Source organism: Peromyscus eremicus, chromosome 8b (assembly GCF_949786415.1).
Source record: "Peromyscus eremicus chromosome 8b, PerEre_H2_v1, whole genome shotgun sequence".
NCBI classification, from domain to species: domain Eukaryota; kingdom Metazoa; phylum Chordata; class Mammalia; order Rodentia; family Cricetidae; genus Peromyscus; species Peromyscus eremicus.
In genome coordinates, this window is record NC_081424.1 from 48,357,481 (window position 1) to 48,380,951 (window position 23,471).

Here is a 23,471-nt window from a genome sequence, read left to right on the forward strand (position 1 = left end):
AGTCACCATTCTATCCCGTTTACTTTTCTTCTGTTAATATATTTTTTAAAATTTTAGGTCAACATATAAAGAAATGGGTTTCATTATGGCATCTGTGTACAGTTCAAATTTTATTTACTTATTTATTGGATGCTAGAAAGTGAACCCAGAGCTTTGGGCAGGATGCTCGGCATGTACACTAACACTGAGCTACAGTCCCCATCCATTTTTCTGGTGACCTTTTTTTGCAGTTACTCCCTAAGAGTCCCCAAAGGCAACTCCCTAGTTGAACTCTGCCATGAGGTCAAATAGAGAGTTAAACTTTGTTTTGTTTTGTTTTTTTTTAAGACAGGGTTTCTCTGTGTAGCCCTAGCTGTCCTGGAACTGGCTCTGTAGACTAGACTGGCCTTGAACTCAGATCTGCCTGCCTCAGCCTCCTGAGTGCTGGAATTAAAGGTGTGTGCCGCCACCACCCTGCACCTTTGTTTTTAAAGAAATAATTATATATTTAGTTTGTGTGTGTGTGTGTGTGCGTGCATGCTTAGGTACCCATGCAGGCCAGAAGTGGACTTCAGATCCATTGGAGCTACAGCAGTGTGCTCCCTGCTGTGGGTGCTGGGATCCCTCTGGTCCCCTGCCAGTAAGTACTCTTATCCACTGAACCATCTCTACTGTCTGGGAGGTAAACACCATCATCTTCCTCCTCCTCTTCTTCCTCTTCTTCCTCCTCCTCTTGTTTTGGGGTTGAACTCTGGGCCTTGCCCATGCCAGGCAAGCACATAGCCTCAGCCCAAGAGAGTTAAACTTTTGATTACTCAAGTTTAACATTTAAATGCCCCATATTTATCTTGATTTTTATCTATGATGCACTTCAGTAAAATGCAGAGAGTTCTGTAGTCAGTCTTCATATGCAAATTCTAAGAGGAAATGGCTTGGTCAGTTGTGTGCCTGGCTTGACTTTTGGCCACTCCCGGGCACAGTAAGATTGGCTCCTTATTTCCTCAGTTGTCTCTGCAAGTTTATATTCATTCAGTTGCTGATGTCCATGGCTGAGCAATGACTGATGGACTTCATTGCTCTGGGAGAGCTTGATTTCTGGAGGCAAACTGAAGGCCAGGTTGGGCAATCAGAATGCCTCTGAATTAATCTTTGTTTCTAAATAAATGATTTTGTGTGTGTGTGTGTGTGTGTGTGTGTGTGTGTGTGTGTGTGTGTGTTTATGTATGTAGTGTGCAGGCATATGGAGGTCAGAGGACAATCAGCGGGAGTTGATAGTCTTCTCTCACGGTGTGGGTTCCAAGAATTGAGTTCAGGTCATCAGGCTCGGCAGCAAGCACCTTACATGTGGGGCCTTTTTGGCAGCCCTGAATTAACCTTTCTGTCTTTTCTACTGATCAGTGATTTCAAAGCTGGAAATGGAACAGGGCCATTGCAAGCTGTGTGAGGCTATTGTCCCCAGAAGGTGGAGGTGGAGACCCCTGTCAAGTCTTCCAGGCTATGATTCTATTTGACTGCAGGAGTTATGAGTCACCAAAACATAAATAATGTGCAGAGTTGAGGAGCTCATTATTTTATTTTTTTTTTATTAACTTAATTCTAATGTACATATGGGCAAGTGTTTTGCATATATATATATGCATATATAATTTGCATATATATGTCTACATGTGCCACATTCATGCCTGGTGTCCCCAGAGGTCAGGAGGAGGCATCAGGTTCCTGGGTACTGGAATGACAAATGGCCGTGAGCCACCATATGGGTGTTGGGAACTGAACCCAGGTCCTCTGCAAGAGCAACAAGTGCTCTTAGTTGCTGAGCCATCGCTCCAGCCCCTTGATTGGCCTTTTAAAGGATGTGCCTGTATTAAAACAGATACTGGAGGCGCCAGTCCATCCCATAATTGACTGACCTGAGCTACTGTGGCTTCCTGAGAAATGGAAGTGGAAGAAGGAAAAATAAAATTGACTTTTAATGCCCAGGTCATCTGTTCTATCCTGAATGGTCCAAAATTTAAAGTAATTGAAAGAACTATGTTTATTGATGACATGGAATTTTTGTGGTGTGGTGTGGTGTGGTGTGGTGTGTGTGTGTGTGTGTGTGTGTGTGTGTGTGTGTGTGTGTGTGTCTCATATAATCCAGCCCGGTCCCAAACCCACTATATAGAGGATGCTGACCTTGACCCTCTGATTCGCCCTTCCTCTACTCCTGAGGAAAGTGGAGTATTTGCGTGTGTGTGTTAATGTATATTCCAGCTGATTTTCCCCATTCCAAGAGGTGCTGTTCTCTCACTATATCATAGATCAAACCCAGCAAGCTAGTGCCCCTTTGTCATCACAGCCCTTGAGAGGCTGAGGCAGGAGGATAGCAAGTTCAAGGCCAGCCTGGGCTGTATAGTGAGTTCCAGGTTAACCTGGGATACAGAGTAAAACTGCCTCAAATTTTAAAAAAAACAAACAAAAACAGACTGAACATTGGAGACAGAGGTATGAGGCTTCAAGTCACTTAGGATTGGCAGAAGATGAAATTCTACGGCTACACAGTTCGAGGTCAGCCTGGGCTATAAGTGTACTTGTTGCCCAGGACCTGTGTTTGGGTCCTCCATACCCACATTAAAAGCTGGGTGTTGCAGCCTGTGCCTGTAATGCCCATGCCAGGTCACTGCTGCCCCGTTAGTCTGGCTGACAACTGAGAGCTCCAGGCTTAGGGACCCTGTCTCAAGGGAGTGAGGCAGAAAGTCACGGGGCTGGCCACCTGCTGCTGTCCTTTTCTGGCCGGTCCAAGGCCTCGACTGGGCACGAGCACACACACTTTTTAAATATACGAATGTGTAATATATTTAAGATCTTGATCAGCCTTTCTGTGCATGTGTGAACAAGGTTCTCACTCCTGCCTAGGCTGCTTTCCTGTCCCGGGGCTGAAGTGCCTCTTGCCTGAGCTCCTAGTAGCTGGAGTTATAGGCTTGAAGGATCGAGTTCGGCTTTAGTGGGCCTCTGTCTGTGCTTCCAGAATCAGAAGCCTCTTATAAAACGGAACAGTTGTCCAGATGAGCGGGGTTGAGGGCAGAGAAACCAAAAGTCACTTGTCTTGTCAAGATGGATGCAGAGGGAACTCAATTATACAGGCCAAACCGTCCTGTTGGGTTTGGATTTTTTTTTTTTTAAGACAGGGTCTCTCAATGTAACCCAGGCTCAAAACAGGCAATCCTCCTACCTCAGCCTCTTGAGTGTTGAGATGAAGACAGACATGTACCATCACACCTACCTGGGTTTGGCCATTATCTATCTCTTTATCTTTTGAGATCTTGAAGGTCAGATAAACCATTTGGTGGCCTGGAACATCTTAAGAAGATTCACTCCACTTTGCCCGGATCATTTGGGCCCAGGGGAGGAAGCTCTGTCAAAACCCCTGACTTGTGTGAATTACAGGACAATCGACACAAAAGAAACAGTATGGTTGTGTTGAGGCCTGGGATGCTGGCTGAGGACTATTGCCTGTTCTTAGCAGGTGGGAAGCCCTGGGTTTCATCTCCACCCCCACACCACACATACACAAAGGTGTTTTGTTTTCAACACTGTGAAGCCGCCTCTTTTCATTGTCTTCTGTAAGTTTTAAAATATATCCAGGGTTTAAGGAACAGAACACCTGTGTAAGAAAAGGATCACAGGAGATTATGCTCCTCATTGACCTGTGTGGTTCTATGTGGGCCGTCCTTTGTGAAGTGTGGGACTGGAGTGTATGGCATTCAGCGTTTTGAGAAAATAGTTTAATGCCTCCATCTCTTGAAATCCTTGAACTTAATTCTTAGTTCTCTTAACCTAAACATTAAAAAATACGACAGTAGAAAGGTAGACAGAGCTAGGAGAAGGATAATGTATTGAGTGTCTGTGTTTGCCCGTGTGCATACAGGACAATGAGGAGGGTGTGGAAGCCTGGGTCGGTTCTCCATTTCTCCCATGTCACAGAGCGTGAACTCAGGTCATCTGGGTTAGTTTGTTTGTTTTGTTTTTTGTTTTTTGTTTTTTTGTTTGTTTTTCGAGACAGGGTTTCTCTGTGTAGCTTTGCGCCTTTTCCTGGAACTCACTTGGTAGCCCAGGCTGGCCTCGAACTCACAGAGATCCGCCTGCCTCTGCCTCCCGAGTGCTGGGATTAAAGGCATGTGGCACCACCGCCCGGCTCATCTGGGTTAGTAACAGGTGTCTTTCTTTATCCAATGACTAATCTTGCTGGCAGAAACACTATAATATCAGTTTAAAAAAAAAAACCTGCTGGGCGGTGGTGGTACACTCCTTAATCCCAGCACTCGGGAGGCAGAGGCAGGCAGATCTCTGTGAGTTCAAGGCCAGCCTGGTCTACAGAGGGAGTTCCAGAACCGCCTGGGATGGTACACAGAAACCTTGTGTCAAAAAACTGGGGAAAAAAATTATTTTTCTTAAAAAAGAAAAAAAAATTAGAAAAAGGGATTCATTTTTATTTCATAAGTGTGTTTGCCGAAAGTATGGTATGAGGACCACATGAGTACCTGGTGCCCATGGAGGCCAGAAGAGGGCATCAGATCCTGTAGAGCTGGAGTTACAGATGGTTGTGAGCCACCATGGGGGTGTTGGGAACTGAACCTGGGTCCTGTGAAAGAGCAGCTCTTAAGTGCTTAGCTGCCCTTCCTGTCCTTGGCCTTATTTGAAAAACCTGGGATTGCAATTATTTGACTCACTGTTTGGATCCTGCCTTTTTCCTGCTGCTGAGACCCTGCTAGAGGAGGTAAGGATCTGGACTCCTGATTGCTCTTGCTTTGTATTCATTAGTGCTTTTATTTTTCTCTGTTTTAGAGATAGAAACTTATCTCAAAGGCCAGATTGTCACCCTTGAAATCACTGTGCATCCTGGTCTGCCTGTAGACTCCTGAGTCTCCTTTCTCTACCTCCCAGTGCGGGGTTGGTAGGTGTGCGTTGTCATCCTGGGGTGTGTGTGTGTGTGTGTGTGTGTGTGTGTGTGTGTGTGTGTGTATGTATATGTATGCATGCACATGTGAGTGCATGGTTGTGTGCACTTGAGTGTATGTGTGGGGATGTATGTGTGTGAGAGAATGTGTGTGTGTATGTGTGAGTGTGGTTGTGTGCACTTGAGTGTGAGTATATATGTGAGGGGGTGTATGTAAGAGTGTGTGTGTGTGCTCCTGAGTGTGTGTATGTGTGTGTGTGTGAGGGACAGAGAGAGAGAGAGAGAGAGAGAGTGTGTGTGTGTGTGTGTGTGTGTGTGTGTGTATGTGTGTGTGTATTTGAGACTGAGTCTCACCATAGCCTCCCATCCCAGTACCAGGGCCTGGATTCATGAAAGGCTATCTTGCACTCTGATTGCTCAGTGTGGGAATGGTGACCTTATGGTATGCAGGAGGCCATGGACATATACAGCCAAGAGGAGCTGGCCCAGAAGGCTCTCCTCTCCCTGGTGTTCAAGGCTTAGGTGACAACTCCGATTCATTAAGATTGGAGCTTGCGTGGGTGGAGAGAAAGGTGTCAGATTTATTCCTTCTCACATATCTAGAGAAGAAAATAAAGGAAATTATCCTCCTACCGAGTGTGCTGTGGGCGGAGGCTCCTCTGCCTGAGCCATGTCGGGTGGAGGCTGGTGCACACAAGCCTTGTCAGGTGCTGGTGTATACAAACTGTGTCTGGCGGGAGGTCGGGAGTAGAGGAAACTTGCCTACCATGCGCAAGGTCCCAGGGGATTATTTACTTATTTATTTTAGTTTATTTTGAGACAGGGCTTTGCTGTGTAGCCCTGGCTGGCCTTGAATGTGCCTCAGCCTCCCAAGACCTGGGATTATAGGTATATGCTGCAGATTGAGTCCATTGAGCCCAGGGCCTTTTGTGGACTCTTCCCTTGAGTTATGCTCCCATCCCATTTAGATCTTAATCCACCAGAGAGGCTGAATTCTAGCCTAAGAGGAGGAACTGATTTTATTGTTCATATATATATTTGCTATTACTCTGGTGCCATGGGACATACAGTCTCTCTTGTTGAGTCTTTTTCTACATGTAGATATGTCTGTTTCAATTAAAAAAAATTTCAGACAACTTCCCTGTATTTGTACACTAAATTAAAAACATCTGGTCAGTTATAACACCAATAGTATGGTTTAAAACATTTTTTCTAGGGTGGAGCACACCTTTAATCCCAGCACTCGAGAGGCAGAGGCAGGCAGATCTCTGTGAGTTTGAGGCTAGCCTGGTCTACAGAGAAAGTTCTAGGAAAGCCTGGGCTGGTACACAGAGAAACCCTGTGTCAAAAAAACTGAAAAAAAATTTTTTTTAGCTCACGTATTTTCCTTGCCATCTCAAGGCTGAGGTGAGTGGTGAGTTCATGCCTACTTGATTATAAAAAAAATCAGAAAGTGGGCATCATTTTCTAAACTTCTTTTGTCTTCTTAGCATGTGATAACATTATACATCAAAGATAGCCAAATATGATCCAGACATGATTGCACACACCTGTAGGCTTAGTACTTGGGAGGCTGATGCTGCAAGAGATTGAGGCTACTCTGGGCTACACAGAGAGACCCTGTTTCTAAGGGAAAAGGAAATCATGTCCATATTTTCTGAGCTTGGGGATAAAGCCTAGCAACAGTGTCTTCCTAGCCGTGCACCAGGCCCTGGGTTGGATGTCCACTCCAGTATTGAAAACAGAGATCTGCCTGCCTCTTCCTCCTGAGTGCTGGGATCAAAGGCGCCACCACTGCCCAGCCTAGCAGATAGTTCTGAAGCATGTAGTGTTCCAAAGGCACCGGTTTAGATGCTGTGAGTGAGCGAAGGGAAAGCACACAGCATTGCCTTTAAAGCAGCTCGTCAGGGTGGGACCAAAAGACCTCCTGAGATGTAGTATTCGGGACAGGTTTAGGTTAAATGTAAAAGAGGATAGAACTGCCATCCATTGGTCCATGTCCACGCAGAAAAGTATTCTAGACACATCAAAGGCCATTAATGAGGAGACCAGAAGGCATGTTAAGAAGATGGATGTTTTTAAGGAGCTAACAGAAAAGGGATAAGTCACGTGTCACCCAGTGACGTAAGAACTGCCCTGACAGTGGAGAGCTTTAAATTGAACAGAAAGCTTCTGATGCTGAGCAAAGCGGAGACGCAGAAGATCCCCAGGTGAGTGACAAAACAGGGAAGAACCATCTAGGAGACAGCGTGAACTGGAGACAGGTGGGAAGTGAGGCTGCCGTGGAGACTACCAGCGAACATTTTCTAAGGATGCTGTTAGCTCAGAGGTCATTGAAATTTGAGCAGGATACGCGGTTGGCACAGGGCAGGCAGGAACAACTGAGGGGACCAGCAAGTGGTCCAGCAGGTAAAGGCACTTGCCACACAAGCTGAATGACTTGAAGTTTGATCCACAGAACCCACGACGGAAGGAGAGAATGGAGAGCTGAAAGTTGTTCTCTGACCTCCATACATACGCCATGGTACGTGTGTGCCCAGACTTAACACAAACACATCATATATACCCTTCGCCATTAGTACCTAAAAGCTAAAACAACAAAAAGCACCACCCCAAAAAATCACAATCACTCTTCGGGCACTTGCCTGTAATCCCAGCACTGGACAAGGCTGGCAAAGGAGAGTAACAAGTAACTTAGGTTACAAACTGAGTTAGGTGAACCTTTGTCTCAAAACAAAACAGAATGTTCCCTGTGTTTTCCAGCCTGGCTCTTGAACTCTCCCGTCCGTGTTCAGGTGATGCTTCTGGCTAACCCTCCCAAGCATCTTGGTCCACATGTAGATTTACGTAATTTATTATGTACACAGTGTTCTGCCTGCATGTCTGCCTGCAGGCCAGAAGGGGGCACCAGATCTCATTATAGATGGTTGTTAGCCTCCATGTGGTCGCTGGGAATTGAACTCAGGACCTCTGGGAGAGCCCCCAGTGCTCTTGACCTCTGAGCCATCTCTTCCAGCCCGACTTGTTAACTTGATACAACCTAAAATCACCTGGAAAGAGTGTCAAGGGGAGATTATCTAGATCAGTGATGGGCTGTAACCAAGGACTGAGATCAAACGATCCATTCTCTGCTCAATCCCTTTACGTCATGGCATTTTATCACACCAACAGAAAGGAAGCTAGGGCATCACTTGACGGTCATAATTTGGGGCTCCAAAGAAGGGTTTACAGGAGGGTGTACCCTCAAGAGGCTGAGGCAGGAGGATTTGAGTTTGAGGCCAGCTGGGGCTATGTAGCCAGTGCCTCTCACGAATATACAAATGAATGGGTGGAGGCTTCAGCAAACTAGGTAATGGCCGACGCATCACAAGATGCAGCTGCACTCAGCTACACATCTCCAATAGTGGTTTTCATGAGAGCACAGACTGGGCGTGGTGGGGCACGAAGGTCATCAATAGGAAGGGGGATAATGGTGTGGAACCTGAGTGGTGGCCCGCAATATAGAGGGGAGGAAATATGTACAGAAAGAAATGATAAAAAAAAAAAAAAACTGAAGGCAGCAAGTTGGCCGGCCGCCAGAACACCACTTACCTTATCGAATCTTCTCCATCAGGAAACGGAGGTCGTCCCGGAGGGTCGACCGCACCCTTTCTGTTTGCAGGTAGAAGAGGAGGTGTCTTCGGGACAGCTCATCTTTGCTTTCAAAGAGAGTGTCTCTTCTGGGTAACGCCCATATTCAGTGTCGGCTTTTGGGTTTGAGCTGAGGACAAGGCGGTTGGTTTGCTCTCTTAGTTTGTGTGTTTAAGGGTGTGGTTTCTCATTGAGTGGACCGGTGCAGGCTCTGGGTTCTTGTTGCGACCGCTACCAATTCATCGCTCTTTTTAAAATGTCCTGTTTATTATTATTATGGTTGTTGGGGCGGAGGGGGGGAGGGGGGCAGTTTGTGCGTGCTATGGCTTGTGTATGACCAGAGGACAACTTTCAGGAGTTGGTTCTCTCTTTCCACCTTGTTTGAGAAAGTGTTTTGTTTGTTATGCTGTGCACTCCAGCTGGCCCTGGAGCCTCCAGGCAATGCTCCTCTCCTTCTCCGCCCCCCATCTCACAGGGAGTGTTGGGGGGTTACAGGACCTAACTCAGGCTTGCTTGATTGGAAAGTGCTTTTCCCTCGAAGCTATCTTGCAGCTTGTTAATTTTTTTGGTGTTTTTTTTTTTTTTTTTTTTTTTTTTTTTCCAGACAGGGTTTCTCTGTGTAGTTTTGATGCCTGTACTGGATCTCACTCTGTAGACCAAGCTGGCCTCGAACTCACAGAGATCTGCCTGGCTCTGCCTCCCGAGTGCTGAGATTAAAGGCATGCATGCACCACCGCCACCTGGCGCAGCTTGTCATTCTTATTTTAAGCATAGTTTCATTCTGTAGTCCATCCAAGCTGTCCTGAAACTTACTATGTAGCCCAGGTTGGCCTTAACATATGACAGTCCTCCTGATTAAGCCTCTCAAGAATTAAGATTAGAGGTGTGTGCCTTCACACTGGCTGGACACTCCTTGATATTGGTAATCCTTATTTAAAGTGTGTTTCAAGCCACACATGATGGCATACACCTGTAATCTCAGCAGGGCTGAAGCTGGAGGAGTACAAGTTCGAGGTTAGCCTGAGCTACATAGTAAGCCTGCCTCCTCAGGGGAGGGATGACCAAAAAAGAGAGGTTGGGGAGATGGCTCAGTCAGTCACGTGCTTACCATACAAGCATGATGGTCTGAGCCATAGCCCCAGCATCCATGTGATGGCATGTATCTATAATCCCATCACCGCGGTGACAGATACAGGAAGACCCCTGGGGCTTGCTGCCTACCTTGTCCAGCCTAGCTGGTGAGTTCCAGGTTTCATGAAAGACTCTGACTTGAAAAATTAAGTTTGGGAATAGTGGCACATGCCTTTAATCCCAGCAGAAACAGAGGTCTCTGTGAGTTTGAAGCCAGCCTGGTCTACATAGCCAGTTCCAGACTAGCTGGGGCTCCACAGAGAGACCCCGTCTCAACAAACAAATAATAACATTAATAAATAAAAGTTGGGGGCAGAAAGATTGCTTGATGTTTTAAGGCACTTGCTGCCAAGCCTGGCCTGAGTTTGATCTCCCAAACCCTCACGGCAGAAGGAGAGAACTGACTCCTTCCATTGTCCTTTGACCTCCACATGTGCACCATGCCATGGATGTACACACACACACACACACACACACACACACACACACACACACAAACACACAAACACACACACGATAATGCATGTAATAAAATTTATTTTTTTCAAGACAGGGTTTCTCTGTGTAGCTTTGGAGCCTGTCTTGAAACTCGCTCTGTAGACCAGGCTGGCTTCGAACTCACAGAGATCTACTTCTGCCTCCTAAATGCTGGGATTAAAGGTGTACACCACCACCGCCCACTTCTATTTCTCTCTTTTTTTTAGCCGGGTGGTGGTGGTGCACACCTTTAATCCCAGCACTGGGGAGGCAGAGGCAGGCGGATCTCTGTGAGTTCGAGGACAGCCTGGTCTACAGGGTGAGTTCCAGGACAGCCAGGGCTGTTACACAGCAAACCTGTCTCAAACATACATGCACGCACGTACACAAACAAGTTCAGGTGCTTCATTGTGTCTTGGTAGTTTTCTTCATAAGTACATGTTGTCATGCAATAAATAAGCAGGAGTGTTGTTTGTTTTGTAGTTCTTAACTTTTTATTTTTACAATTTATTCATTTTTATTATTATTGTTATTATTTTCGAGACAGGGTCTTAACTATATAGCTCTGGCTGTCCCGAAACTCACTATGTAGACCAGGCTGACCTTGAACTCACAGAAATCTGCCTCCCAAGTGCTGAGATTAAAGGCCTGTGCCACTATTCTGCCTTAATTAATTTTTTAGATAGACTCTCAATCCTCCTGCCTCAGCTTTCTGATTGCAGGGCTTACAGGTTTGTACCATTATCCTTCACTGTAATGTTTGCTAGGTTTTATACGTTTGGTTCTTAGTGATCATTTATACTCAGTTCTAACAGACTTGTTAGAAGAATGCCTGTTTAGAAACTTTAGTTGTTTAGAATGACTCTCCACAGGGCGTGGGGGGTGGAGTAGGGAGTGAGCAATAAGTTCCACAGAAAGTTCAGCGAGTGCTATCCCTGCTTTGAATTTATAACTGGTTAGACACTGCCCTGTAATGATAGGGGAGATGGGAGAAGGTGGTCTCTAGATCACCAAGAACTGGCCACTTGTTTGTTTCCATTTTTGAAGCAAAGTCTTACTTTATAGCCCAGGCAGGCCTTGAACTCCTGCCTCAGTCTCCCAAGAGATGGGAAATGCCGGTGAGCTCCATCGTGTCGGATTATAATCATCCACTTTCTATGATGAATTTTTAAAAAATATTTATTATTTATTTTTTTATTTGTATGTGCTTTCATGTTTTGCCTGTGTGTATGCCTGTGTAAGGGTGTTGGGTCCCCTGGAGCTGTAGTTACAGACAGTTGTGAGCCACCATGTGGGCGCTGGGACTTGAACCCCCAAGTACTATGGAAGAGAAGTCGTGTTCTTAACTACTGAGCCATCTCTTATGATGAATTTTTTAATTGCTTCAGAAATAACACGTACAAGCAAGTCAGTAAGTATTTAGAGCTGAACTCCAACTTCTGTTGTAACTGGGGCTATTCACATGGAGATTTGTAATCTCTCTGCTGTGTTTTGTAGAAAGTAAGTCAATCAAGCAGCAGGGAATGTTAGAAATTTTTGTTAAATTCTTTCTTATTATCACAATTTCTCCCAGGCTTGGCACAAGCTGGTGTAGAAAATTAAGGCAAAAAATACTGGACTGTAATGGGAATAAAACCCAGGTTGATCAATTTACACATACATACATACATACACACACACACACACACACACACACACACACACACACACATATAACACACTCTTTATTGAAAAACCTCAAGGGCTAAAATTTACTTGTAAGAAATTTGGTAATCTAAAGTCTTTTGTTTTGTTTACAATAAGCTAAACTTGTTTGCTTTGATCCACATGAAAGCTAGTAATTCTTTTAGTACTAACTGGGGTCTTTTGAACACTTATATATGTATTTTTTTTAGTTGTTGTTCTAGGTAGAGATTTTGTGGTGACTGAGACCCAACAGTAGTATCTAGACTGTAACAGTGACAGATTTCAAGTCCCTCAAGACATGGAGGAATGTAAAGAATGCTTCAGTAAGGGAAGTAGGTCACAGTTTAAAGTATTAATTGGCCAGAGAAAGTTTTCTCAGGCACTTTCTCTGAGCCCTGGAACCCAGCTGATTCCTTTCCCAGAATGCTTTAGTCTTAAGCAAATTAGGCAACAGAATGGACTTCCCGGCCTCTGGAGAGCTGGATTCAAAGTTCCAGATTCATTGTTCCAGCTTGCGTCTCCAGGAAAAATCATATGTGGGATTGGTACTTTTTTTTTTGGGTCACTGCATGATCCTGAAATAGATTTTATTTCAAGACTAATAGGCAGGGGTTGGAGAGATTGCGCTGTGCTTAAGAGCACTTCCTGCTCTTTCAGAGGACCTGGGTTTGGTTCCCAGTACCCACATCGCTCGGAATTGCCTATAACTCCAGCTCCAGGGAATCTTCTGGCATCTTTGGGGACCCAGGCACATGTGGCATGCACTCTCATAGATGAGTGCATACATATTAAAATAAAGTACACACACATTAAAATGAAGTAATAGAAGTAATAGGCAAGAGGAGAGGAGGGGGGATGAAGAGGGGTTCAGTACACTTACAGGAAAAGGGGAGTCAGTGCTTTAAAGAATAGGGAATTTGGGGTGTTGGGGATATAGCTCAGTTGGTACAGTATTTATGCATCACACATGGCCCTGGGTTCGATCTGTAGCATGGGCCTGTTGTCTCAGCACTTGGGGGTGAAGGCAGAAAGAACAGAAATTCAAGGCCATCTTCTGTCTAGAGTTAAAACACTGTCCTGGGCTACAGGAGACCCTGTCTGAAAACAAACTGAACTGGGGGTGCTTTCCGGAAATGTTGGGTACTGCTGGGGACTCAACTTGAGTCCCAGCAGAATTCCAGATGTCTGTGGTCCCCACAGTCTGTGGAGGACTGGAGCTCAGGGAACTTGCACTTCGCCCAAAATTGTACATTCGTGCTACACACTGAAGGTCCAACATGACAGGACACAGCAAGTGAGAGGGGTCATACAAGGGGACCAGACGCAGTGGCCTGCAGGAGTGTACTCAATGGTGCATCTTGGAGGAACGGTGACCCTTTAGAGAGACATAGCTTGGTCAAAACGTCAGAAGGAGCCAGCCTGTAGGAACCTTGAGTGAGCAGTAGTCCAGGAACATTTGGATTAGGGACAAGAGTGGGTAGAGTACTTGCCAAATTATGCATGAGGCCCTCCCTGGGTTCAATCCTTAACGCCAAGTGTGGTAGCACACACCTGTAATAACAGTGCTAAGAGCTACAGCAGAATTACAAGTTCAAGGTCGTCCTCAGTTACATCTCCAGTTTCTAGGTCAGCCTGGGCTACATGAGACCGTGTCTTTAAAAAAAAAAAAAAAACTGGGTTAACACTCAGTTTTCTTTCTTTCTTTCAATTATAGAACTTAATATTCAAAAGCACTGGCCACCATGCCTCATGACCTGGGTTCATTCTGAAGGACCCACATGGTGGAAGGAGAGAACTGACTCCCTCCTACAATTTATCTTCTGACCTCTAAAGGAATTCCCAGGCATGTGCATGCACACACACAAACATAATAAAATTGTTTAATTTGGGAGATAAGGTCTCCCTGGGTAGCTCGCACTGGGCTCAGTATCCACAGCCCTACTGCCTCATCTTTCCAGTTGCTGGGATTACAGGTTCTCCCACCATGCTCGGTTCTCGGCTGTGGGTTCTGAATCTGGAACTGAAAGAATTTTGAAAAGTTAGGAAAATTTCCTCTTTGTTGTGTGGAGGAGGGGAGGATGGATTTCACTTCCTGTAAAAAAAAGTTTTCTTTAGGTCTTGTGGGGTGGTGTATTCCAACACCGAGGAAGCCGAGGCAGGAGGACTGAATTGAAAGTTCAATGCCAACATGGGCTGCCTTGTGGGACTTCTCCCCCCGTCCCGTATATTACTACTTTAAAAATTTTTATTTATTGCCAGGCATTGTGGGATACACCTTTAAACTCAGATGCAGAGGTCAGAGGATGTTTGAGTTGGCCTACAACGCCAGCCCGGGCTACACAGTGAGACCCTGTCTCCAAAAAAAAAATTTTTTTTTTTTTTTTTTTTTTTGTAGTGCATCTACGTGATGTGTGTAAGTGGGGGATGCGTGGTGCCACGGTCGGTATGGGAGTCAGAGGGCAGCTTTGTGGGGTCTGAATGAAAAAATGAGGACATGACTGCTCTAAGGTATGGTTGAAGAGGTTTAGTGTGGGTATTGGGAGAAGACAGAAGTATATGGAATGTTTCAGAGTGAACTGGGCCATGAGTGTGTGTGTGTGTGGGGGGGTGTGGGGAGATGAGGGAGAAAGAGAAGAGAGAAAGGAGAGGGCATGGATCCATAATGTCTTACCTTATGCATGAAGGAGAAGCTGAGGAACGGAAGTGGAAACCCAGCCCCTGGGGGGAAGAGGCTTAGGGCAGGGGTGGGGTAAGAAGAGCTGGGTACCAAGGCATGCTGGGAGAGCTAGCCAGCATTTGCTTTGATACGTTAATAGACCCCTGGGTTAGCCTTTCCTCCCAGGTTTCCTTGTAACAGTCTCTTCTCTCCTTTTGCCTTTTTGTGGGTTCTGAGGATTGAACTCATGCTGCCAAGCGTGCGTGGCAAGCGCCTGTAGCCACTTAGCCATCTTACCCCTCCACCATGATTTTATTTTATCATTAATTAAGTTTGGTTTTTGTGGTGCTGGGGGATCAAACCTAGACCCTATGCCTGTTTTGAGACAGGCTTTCCCTGCTGGGTAGGAGGAGGAGTTCTTGATCCTCCCGCTTCAGCCTCCCCAGTGCGGAGTTTACCGGGCCGCAGCACCCTGCCCAGCTCTTTTTTTCTTATCTCCTTATTTAACTGCATCCAGATGTGGAGATAACGGACAAGGAGGGGCCGCCGGAGATTAAGCAGAACACTGAGGCAACAAAAGGAATGATTTAGAAAATTCGGGGTCTAGTACCCTTTAGGTTGACCTTATTGTTCAAAGAATCCGGATAACTTGCTTCAGATTTCCCTTGACTTGCAGACTGCAATAATAACTGTTTATAGACTTAATTTCAAGCGGAGCCGATGGACCTGGCTCAAGCTGCATTAAGCCTTCGCGCGCTCTCCCCTGACCGTGTTTGCGGGATCCTGAGACAATTGGACTACTGTGGAGTTAAAAAGCTGTAAATTACTATGTTCCTCCAACCCCTCCCCGCTAGCTCCTGCAGTGAAAGCTAGAGGTTTGGTGCCCGTGTGTGAACTTGAAGGGAGAGCAAGGGAAGGTCAGTGAGTCCGCTTGAATGGAGTTGCAAATTCCTCCGCTGGCAAACCCAAGTAGGGGGGAAATGTCAACCGCTTGTTGCTTTTTATGGTCATGACGGAGGAAGATATCCAAAGCCTTCGGTTCCTTAGCTGTGAGCGGACCAGCTGGTTTATTTCAGAGCTTGAGAAGGACCCTGATTTATTTTGGCCTCGAGTCTGATCACCGAAAGCTTTATAGTTTGATTACTAGAGAAGAAAATAATTGTACTGGGGGGAATTATAACAACCTCAACTTTTTTTTTTCAGATCTGAGGACCAAACCCAGGGCCTTTAGCTTGCTAGGAAAGCGCTCTACTACTGAGCTAAATCCCCAACCCCAACAACCCCAACTTTGAAGAAAGTTATTCCTTTGGGGTCTCATTTTTAGCCCAGGTTGGCCTTACACTTGCTTTGTGGAGGACAGAAGATGAACTTGAACTTCCGGTCCTCCTGTTTTCATCTCCCAAGTTCTGGGATCACACTTGTATGCAGTGCTGCATGTTAGGCAAGCACCCCCAACTGGGCAGTGTTTGCAGCCCTGTTCCTCCTAACCGTTTACGAGTGTGTGTGTGTGTGTGTGTGTGTGTGTGTGTGTGTGTGTGTGCACGGTCAGAGGACGACTTTGGTCAGTCTCTTCTTTGCACTCCAGGGGTTCCCGGAATTGAACTCAGGCTGGCCGACTTGGTAGCAAACACCTTACCATCATCTGACCAGCTGTGTGTGTTTACTTTTTGTCTCTTTGAGACAGTGTTGGGCTATGTCATTTCAGCATGACCTCCAGCTTGCAATCAGTCCTCCTGCCTCCTCTTCCCAACTACTGGGATCATGAGTGTACCCTACTAGGTCTAGCTAAAGATGATGTCTGAAATCAGTGTGTGACCAACCAATGCCGGGCTGAATCTATATGATCATTACACACCATTGGCAATAAGACATGTGCTTTCCTGGTCTTATGGTCCTGACTTTATTTTTTATTTCCTCATAAGTCTCTACCACTGAGCCACAATCTTATCCTTCACTTGGTATTTCGATGAGAACCATTTCTAGATTGGAATGTTGCTCTGCAGAGAATTGTATTCATGGTTGAGGAGGGAGGGTCAATGAGGTGGAGGTGAGGTTTTCTGAGTTAAAGATACTTCTTATCAAGTACAGTTAGTTGTCAGCATTTTACATTATAGATAGATAGATAGATAGATAGATAGATAGATAGATAGATATACATATACATACCTATGTTATGTAACCAGATGGTTCTTTCTCACCTGCCAGTTCCCCAATAACCACTCAGAGGCTCATATTAATTATAAATGCTTGGCTGATGGCTCAGGCTTATTGCTAGCTAGCACTTACATTTGAATCAATCCATATTCCTTATCTATGTTTAACCATGTGGTTTGTGGCTTGTTACCTCATATTTTACACATCTTGCTTTCTCAGTGGTTGGCTGGCATCTCTCCTGACTCCGCCCTCCCTCTTCCCAGAATTCTCCTAGTCTGGCTTTCATGCTCAATCTCTTCCTGCCCAACCATTGGCCAATCAGCTTTGTTATTAACAATGAACATAATCCACAGCATATGTATACACACATACACACACACACACACACACACACACACACACACACATATAGCCCCGGCTGGCCTTGAATTTGCCACAATTCTGTTTCATCCTCTTTGGTGCTGGGATTACAGGCATGTCCCATCATACTAGCTCCATTTCTGCTCTTTCTTCTTGTATTACTCTTGGTATGTGTGTTCATGTGTGTGCACATGTGTGTGGTGTCTGTGGTGGGGGGATGCACATTCATCTAGAGGCCAGAGGTCAACATGGGATATGTGACTCAGACAATCACCACCTTTTTAAAAATGTTTGGATTATATGTACTTGTGTGTGGGTGTGTGCATGTGAGTACTGGTGCTCTTGGAAGCCACAGGGATGGATTCCCCAGGAGATGATGTGACGTGACAGGTCATAGTAAGTTGCCTGATGTGGGGCTTGGAACTGAAGTTGAGTCATCTGCAAGAGTCGCACAAGCTGTTAACTTCTGAGCCATGTCACCAGCTTGTCACCTTGATTTTGTACACAGAATCCCACTAAACTTAGAGCTCACTGATTGGCCTGATTGGCCGATCCACAAACCCCAGGATCCTCTGGTCTCCAATTCCCCAGCGCTGGACATGTTGCTGTATGCTCTGGATCTCCCCAGCTCTCCTTCCTCCCTCCTTCCCTCTCTTTTCCTCCCTCCTTCCCTCTTTCTCTCTTTCTCTCTTTTTCCTCCTTCCTTTTCTTTTTGCACGTGCGTGTGTGTGTGTGTGTGTGTGTGTGTGTGTGTGTGTGTCTGTCTGTCTGTCTGTGTGTGTCTGTATGGCATGTGTGTTTTCATGTATGCGGGTGCACATGTATGCATACATATGGAGGAAGTCAGAGGTTATCTAATGTCTTCTTTAGTCATTCTTCACTTTATTTATGAGGCAGGTCTCACTAAAACCCGGCTCTCCAATTTTGTTCCTCTACCTAAACAGTTTGACCCAGAGACCCCATCTCTGCCTTCTGAGTGCACCCTGGATTCCAGAGGACCACCACACCCACCTGGGGCTTTTTTACCTTTGGTGGTGGTGAGCTCCGGCAACTTGAGCTTAGATATCAGGGCACCTCCTGCTCGGACAATTCAGCATTGTCCATGTCCGCTTAGCCACAGTATGGTTCCGAGTACCAGACAATTTAACCTTGATTGAATATCATCTACTACAGAGACCTTCTGATTCTTTAAATGTGTTTCATACCACCTTGGGCGATGGTAGCACACACATGTAATCCCAGCACTCGGTGGACAGGTGGATCTCTGTGAGTTCGAAGCCAGCCTGGTCTACAGAGTGGTGGGTTCCAGGACAGCCAGGGCTGCACAGAGAAACCCTGTCAACAAACAAACAAACAAACAAAAGCAGCGACCACAACAAAATCATATGGGGGCTGGTGAGAGGTTTAGGTGCTTTGCCACCAAGCCTTACAACCTCATCCTTTCCCTGGAACCTGCACAGTGGAAGAAGAGTACCAATTCCAATTCTTCAAGTTGTCTTCAGGCTTCCACATGCACCTACCCCACCCACAAATTAAAATTTTAAGAGTTTTTAAGATTCAGAATATTTTATACATATTGTATTGAGTTAGGAACTTGAACATTAAACCCAAGAAATCTTATTCCGTGGCATGCTGGCAGCGAGGCAGAAGGCTTTCTGGGTTTATTTTCCCGCCATCTGTTCTGGGCTGGGACCACCTGCACGTGCATCATTTCTTTCTGAAGATGGATGACTCCAGGTTGTGTATACTCCTCCCTAGTGTGGGATGCAGAAAGGCTAGTTTTAATGGCTTTGTATAGATCAAATCAATAGAGTACCTTGTTATCCTGGAAAATTGTTTGTTATTATCTGCTCATTTTGACTGGTTTTAATTGGTTAGCATTTGTGTCTGAAGAAAGAAAGCTGGGAAGTAAACATCAGAGTGAGCATAATTATTATTAGTGGGTGGTACTACTAAGCATTTGTTTGCCTAGGTCTAATAGTTCTTGATTAATAAATTAGCCAAAGTGAAATTTTACATGTAAACATGATTTTGATTAGTGTTGAGCAAAGAGAACTTGAAATATAATTTTTAGTGCAGAACAGTAAATGTTACTTTTACAAATCTTTCCGTGTTCTTGGATATCTTTTTGCTGCTCTTCTAGATGGCCTGAGGTACCTTCTCAACAACCAACCTCTCTGGTGGCTCACAACCACCTGTAATCCCAGCTTCCCGGGATCTGATGTCGTCTTTTAGCCTCTGTAGGGACCTGATGCTAAAACCACAGGAATTAGCTTTTGTGTGTGACAGGTGATATTTGTGTATGTGCACATGTAGTGGGTGTGCTTGCCCATTCGTGTGTGAGTGTGTGTGTGTGTATTTATGTTACACAGTGTGCATGTGGAGACAGGAGAAAACTTGTGGGAGCTGGGTCTCTCTACCCTGTGGATTTAGGGTCAAACTCTGGCTGGCAGTCTTGACAGCAAGTACCTTTGCCCGCTAAGCCATGTTGCTGGTCCCTTCACCTTATTTTGTTTTAGATAAATTTTCTTGCTGAATCCGGAGCTCACAGATAAGCTGCATTGGCTGAGCAGCAATGCCTAGGGATCCTCCTGTTTCCATTTATCTCTTCCAGTGGTGAGGTTACAGACACGTACCACTGTGCTCAGCTTTGCTGTGAGTGCTGGGGATTCGAACTCGGGTCTTCATGATTACACAGCAAGGACATTACCCATGGAGTCATCTCTGCAGCCCCTGTGGGAATTTTATAACTCACAGTGCTGGTGCTTATAATCCTTGTTGCAGTTTGTTTTTGTTTTTTTTTCTGTTGTTGTTGTTGTTTTGAGACAGGGTTTCTCTGTGTAGCTTTGGAACCTATTCTGGAACTCAATTTGTAGACCAGGCTGGCCTCGAACTCACAGAATAGAGTAGCTCTCTAGACCAGGCTGGCCTTGCCTGGCTTTGAACTCAGAGATCCACCTGCTTCTGCCTCCCCAGTGCTGGGGTTAAAGGCGTGTGTGCCACCACCACCCAGCCTTGTGGCAGATGTTTTGTTGGAGCCAGGAATGTGCTAAAATTTTACAATTCATTCTCCAAGAGTTTGCCTTACACTTGAGAGTGATTAAGACATTGTCACTAGCGTTTGAGTGACTGCTCACAGTTTTGCTTAGGACTTTCGTAGACCCAAGGAAGCATGGCTTATTAAACCCTCTGCTAAACCAGCCGCCCCCAGTGAAAGGGAGGTGGTGGTTCTAGCCCCCGAGGGATGCAATTCCCTTCATTCTAGATGCATCTCTCAGTGACTGGAGCATGGTGAGATCTCCTGGTGGGCAGAGCCTGCCCAGCTCAGCACAAAAGAGAAGCCACCGGAACTCAGGGTCGCTCAAGTGTACACTGGGAAAGCCAGACTCAAGGAAACTGACTGTGTATTTATTTCCTGTCGTTCCCCTAGGAAGCCGCTGATTGTCACAGTACAATCACATACTTTTATGAAAGGTGAAGGTAGCTCATTGATGTCTTTTCTCCTTTTATTGATTTATCTATTTAATGAGAAAGCCAGAGGGCTGTCTTTTAAGATTCCCCTTTGTGCAGTGATACGGGAAGACCGGAGCGTTGCTTGGCTGTCTGGAGGGTGGGATTCTTGAAGCAACTTAAATCTTATTTGCTCGCAGTCATTGAAAGGAAACAAACAAGCCTAGGAAGAAGTCACAGGCCGGGCAGTGGTGGCACACGCCTTTATTCCCAGCCCTTAGGAGGCAGAGGTAGGTGGATCTCTGAGTTCAAAGCCAGGCAAGGCTAGCCTGGTCTACAGAGCTAGTTGCAGAACTCCCAGGGCTACACAATGAAACCCTGTCTTGGCAGTGGGGGGAGCAACAGAATAGTGGCTCCTTCTGTTTCTAGTGCAGTGGTTCTCAACCTTCACAGGAGTCACCTAAGACCATCAGAAAACACAGATATTGACATTACAATTCATAACAGTAGCAAAATTACAGTTATCAAGTAGCAATAAATGCTTTAATGGTTCGGGGTCACCACACTAGGAGAAACTGTATTAAAGGGTTACAGCATTAGGAACCACTGCTCTAGGGGTAATTTCTTCCCCATCGGTCTAAAGGTAGATGGCTCTTGGGCCTGGAGGTAGCTCAATTAGACAAGATGCGAGTTGCCAAGCCTGACACTGACCCGAGTTCAGTGTGGAAGGAGAGAGCTAGTTCCTGCAAATTGTTGTTCTCTGACCTTGCCATGGCACATGCAGGCATGCGCGTGTGTGTGCGTGCGCATGTGTGTGTGCGTGTGTGTGTGTGTGTGTGTGTGTGTGTGTGTGTGCGCACACACACACACTGAATAACATAATTAAGATAGGTCCTTTACTACTGGCCTCCAGACACAACAAAGAGAGAAGTGGAGAAGTTGATGGATGAGGCTGCCACTTACAAATGCAGCTTAAGCTGGACTGCTTTAGTAAGCAACATGTATGCTTTTCATTTACTAGAAAGCCTGTGCAAGGCACAGCATTGATTAGAAGCCCAGCACTTAGCAGAAGAAAGAAGGAGGCTCAGGAGAGTGAAGAGCCCTGGACTGCATGAACCCTTCTCTAGGGCTACCTCATACTCAACCGAACTTGACCTTTCACCTTCCACCTTTCAAATGTTGAAATTAACATGGGCCTAGCTTCTTGTTTAGTGAGCTAAAGTCTTACGATGTAGCCGTTCTCAACTGGAACCTGTGATCTTCCTGCCTCAGCCTCTGAAGGCTGGAATTACAGGGGATCTCAAATAACAAAAATTAATTTTAGTATTATGTTATATTCATACTTACCATTTGGGCGCATGCATGCATGCATGCGTGTGTGAGTGCATGCTTTCATCCTAGAAGGAAGAAGATCTTTCTTTCCTGTAGAAGGGAGATAGTAGAATTTACCCTGCCTCTCTTTGGTGTTTTAAGGTCTTCAGAGAGGAAAATACATCGCGAAAGAGTACTTGAGAATTTCATGGCTTTATTTCACACTCTGTTGGAGCTCCTTGCTTGCGTCTGTTGCAACTGTGTGTAGACTTACTGTGAAGGAGAAGCTTAGTGTTACCAGAGTGTCACCGCATCATTAAATGGGAGTGGAGTGGCTTCTGGACGGCTCCCTGCGGTAATGGCACTGCAGTTACCAGGAGGAAGTGACTATAGTGACAGGTGAGAGTGACCAGCTCAAACTGTCCTTCAAGCGAGGCATGTCAGCACGTGGCCTGGAATCCCAGCATTCAGAGAGGCAAAGGCAGCAGGATCTTGGTTTCAGGCCAGTCTGTGTTACCTAGTGAGTTCTAGGCTAGCCTGAGTGCAGGGTGGGACCCTGCTTCAAAAAAAAAAAAAATCAAAGCAAAAGTATTCTTTGTCAAAATGTACCTCATCTTGGAGCTGAATGGATAGAGCGCTTACCTAGCACGCATGAAAGCTTGACTCTGATCCTCAGTATCCCACAGACTTAGTGTGGTGATGCACATCTGTACGGGAGGCAGAGGGGCAGAATCAGAAGTTCAAGGTCATCCTCAGCTACATGATGAATTGTGGGCCAGCCTGGGCTATATGAGATCCTGTCTCAAAAATAAACAACAAAACATGTATCTTATCCCTTTCTAACATTTCTTGAATAAAAATTTCAGTAATTAGCTGTAGACTTGCACACGAACAGCATCCCACCCAGGCTGCCTCAGTGGCTTCCCAAGTCCCACCCCGCCCCTCCTGTCACGGGCATTCAGTGTTGACGTGTTTCAGTGTATATTCTCAACTATTGTCTTAGCAAATAAGTCATCTTTTTAAGGGGCAGAGAAGGAATGTGTCTCGTGTGTTTTCTGATCCTGAAGAATCTGGACAAGTGTCACTGACCCAAGGCTCAGTTCTCTGTCTGTGATAGGCCCTGGTATTCCTTTTGGTGACTAACTTGGGGTCAATTGATTTGCCCACAACTCTCTAACCTAAGGGGAAAGTGCATTCTGGGTAGTGAAACAGAGAAGAGACAGTAAAACAAGTGAAAGTACATTGTAAACTGAAAATGAATTTTATTTTTTATATATGGAGCCTTAGGTATGTTAGGCAAGTGTTCGACCCCTTTAAAAAAAAATTACAAAAGAATGCATTGTCAGCATATAGGTCTCCATGGCCACTCCCTCCCCCCTTGCCCTCTCCCTCCTTCCCTCCCTCCTTTCCTCTGTCCCTCCCTTCCCCTTCTCTTCCCTGCTTCTATCATCCCTTTCTTTTCCTTTCTGTGAGACAGCATCTCTCTCTACAGCCCAGGCTCCTCAAATTCACAGAGATCTGCCTCCTGAGTGCCGGAGTTAAAGGTGTGTGCCACCATACCCAGCTCAGCTCTCTCTGAGACAGGATCTTATGCGGCCCACCGTAGCCCTGAACTGGCTGTGTAGCTAAGGCTGGCCTTGAGTGTCTGTCTGTCTGTATTTCCCAAGTGCTAGAATTACAGGCATGTACCTCAATGCCAGG

At 45.7% G+C, this 23,471-nt stretch overlaps 1 protein-coding gene across 1 annotated transcript in view; it reads left to right on the forward strand.

Annotated features, from left to right (window-relative positions):
• Positions 1 to 23,471, forward strand: part of Akap12 (A-kinase anchoring protein 12) — a 94,472-nt gene that overhangs the window by 3,599 nt on the left and 67,402 nt on the right. The window lies entirely within an intron of this gene.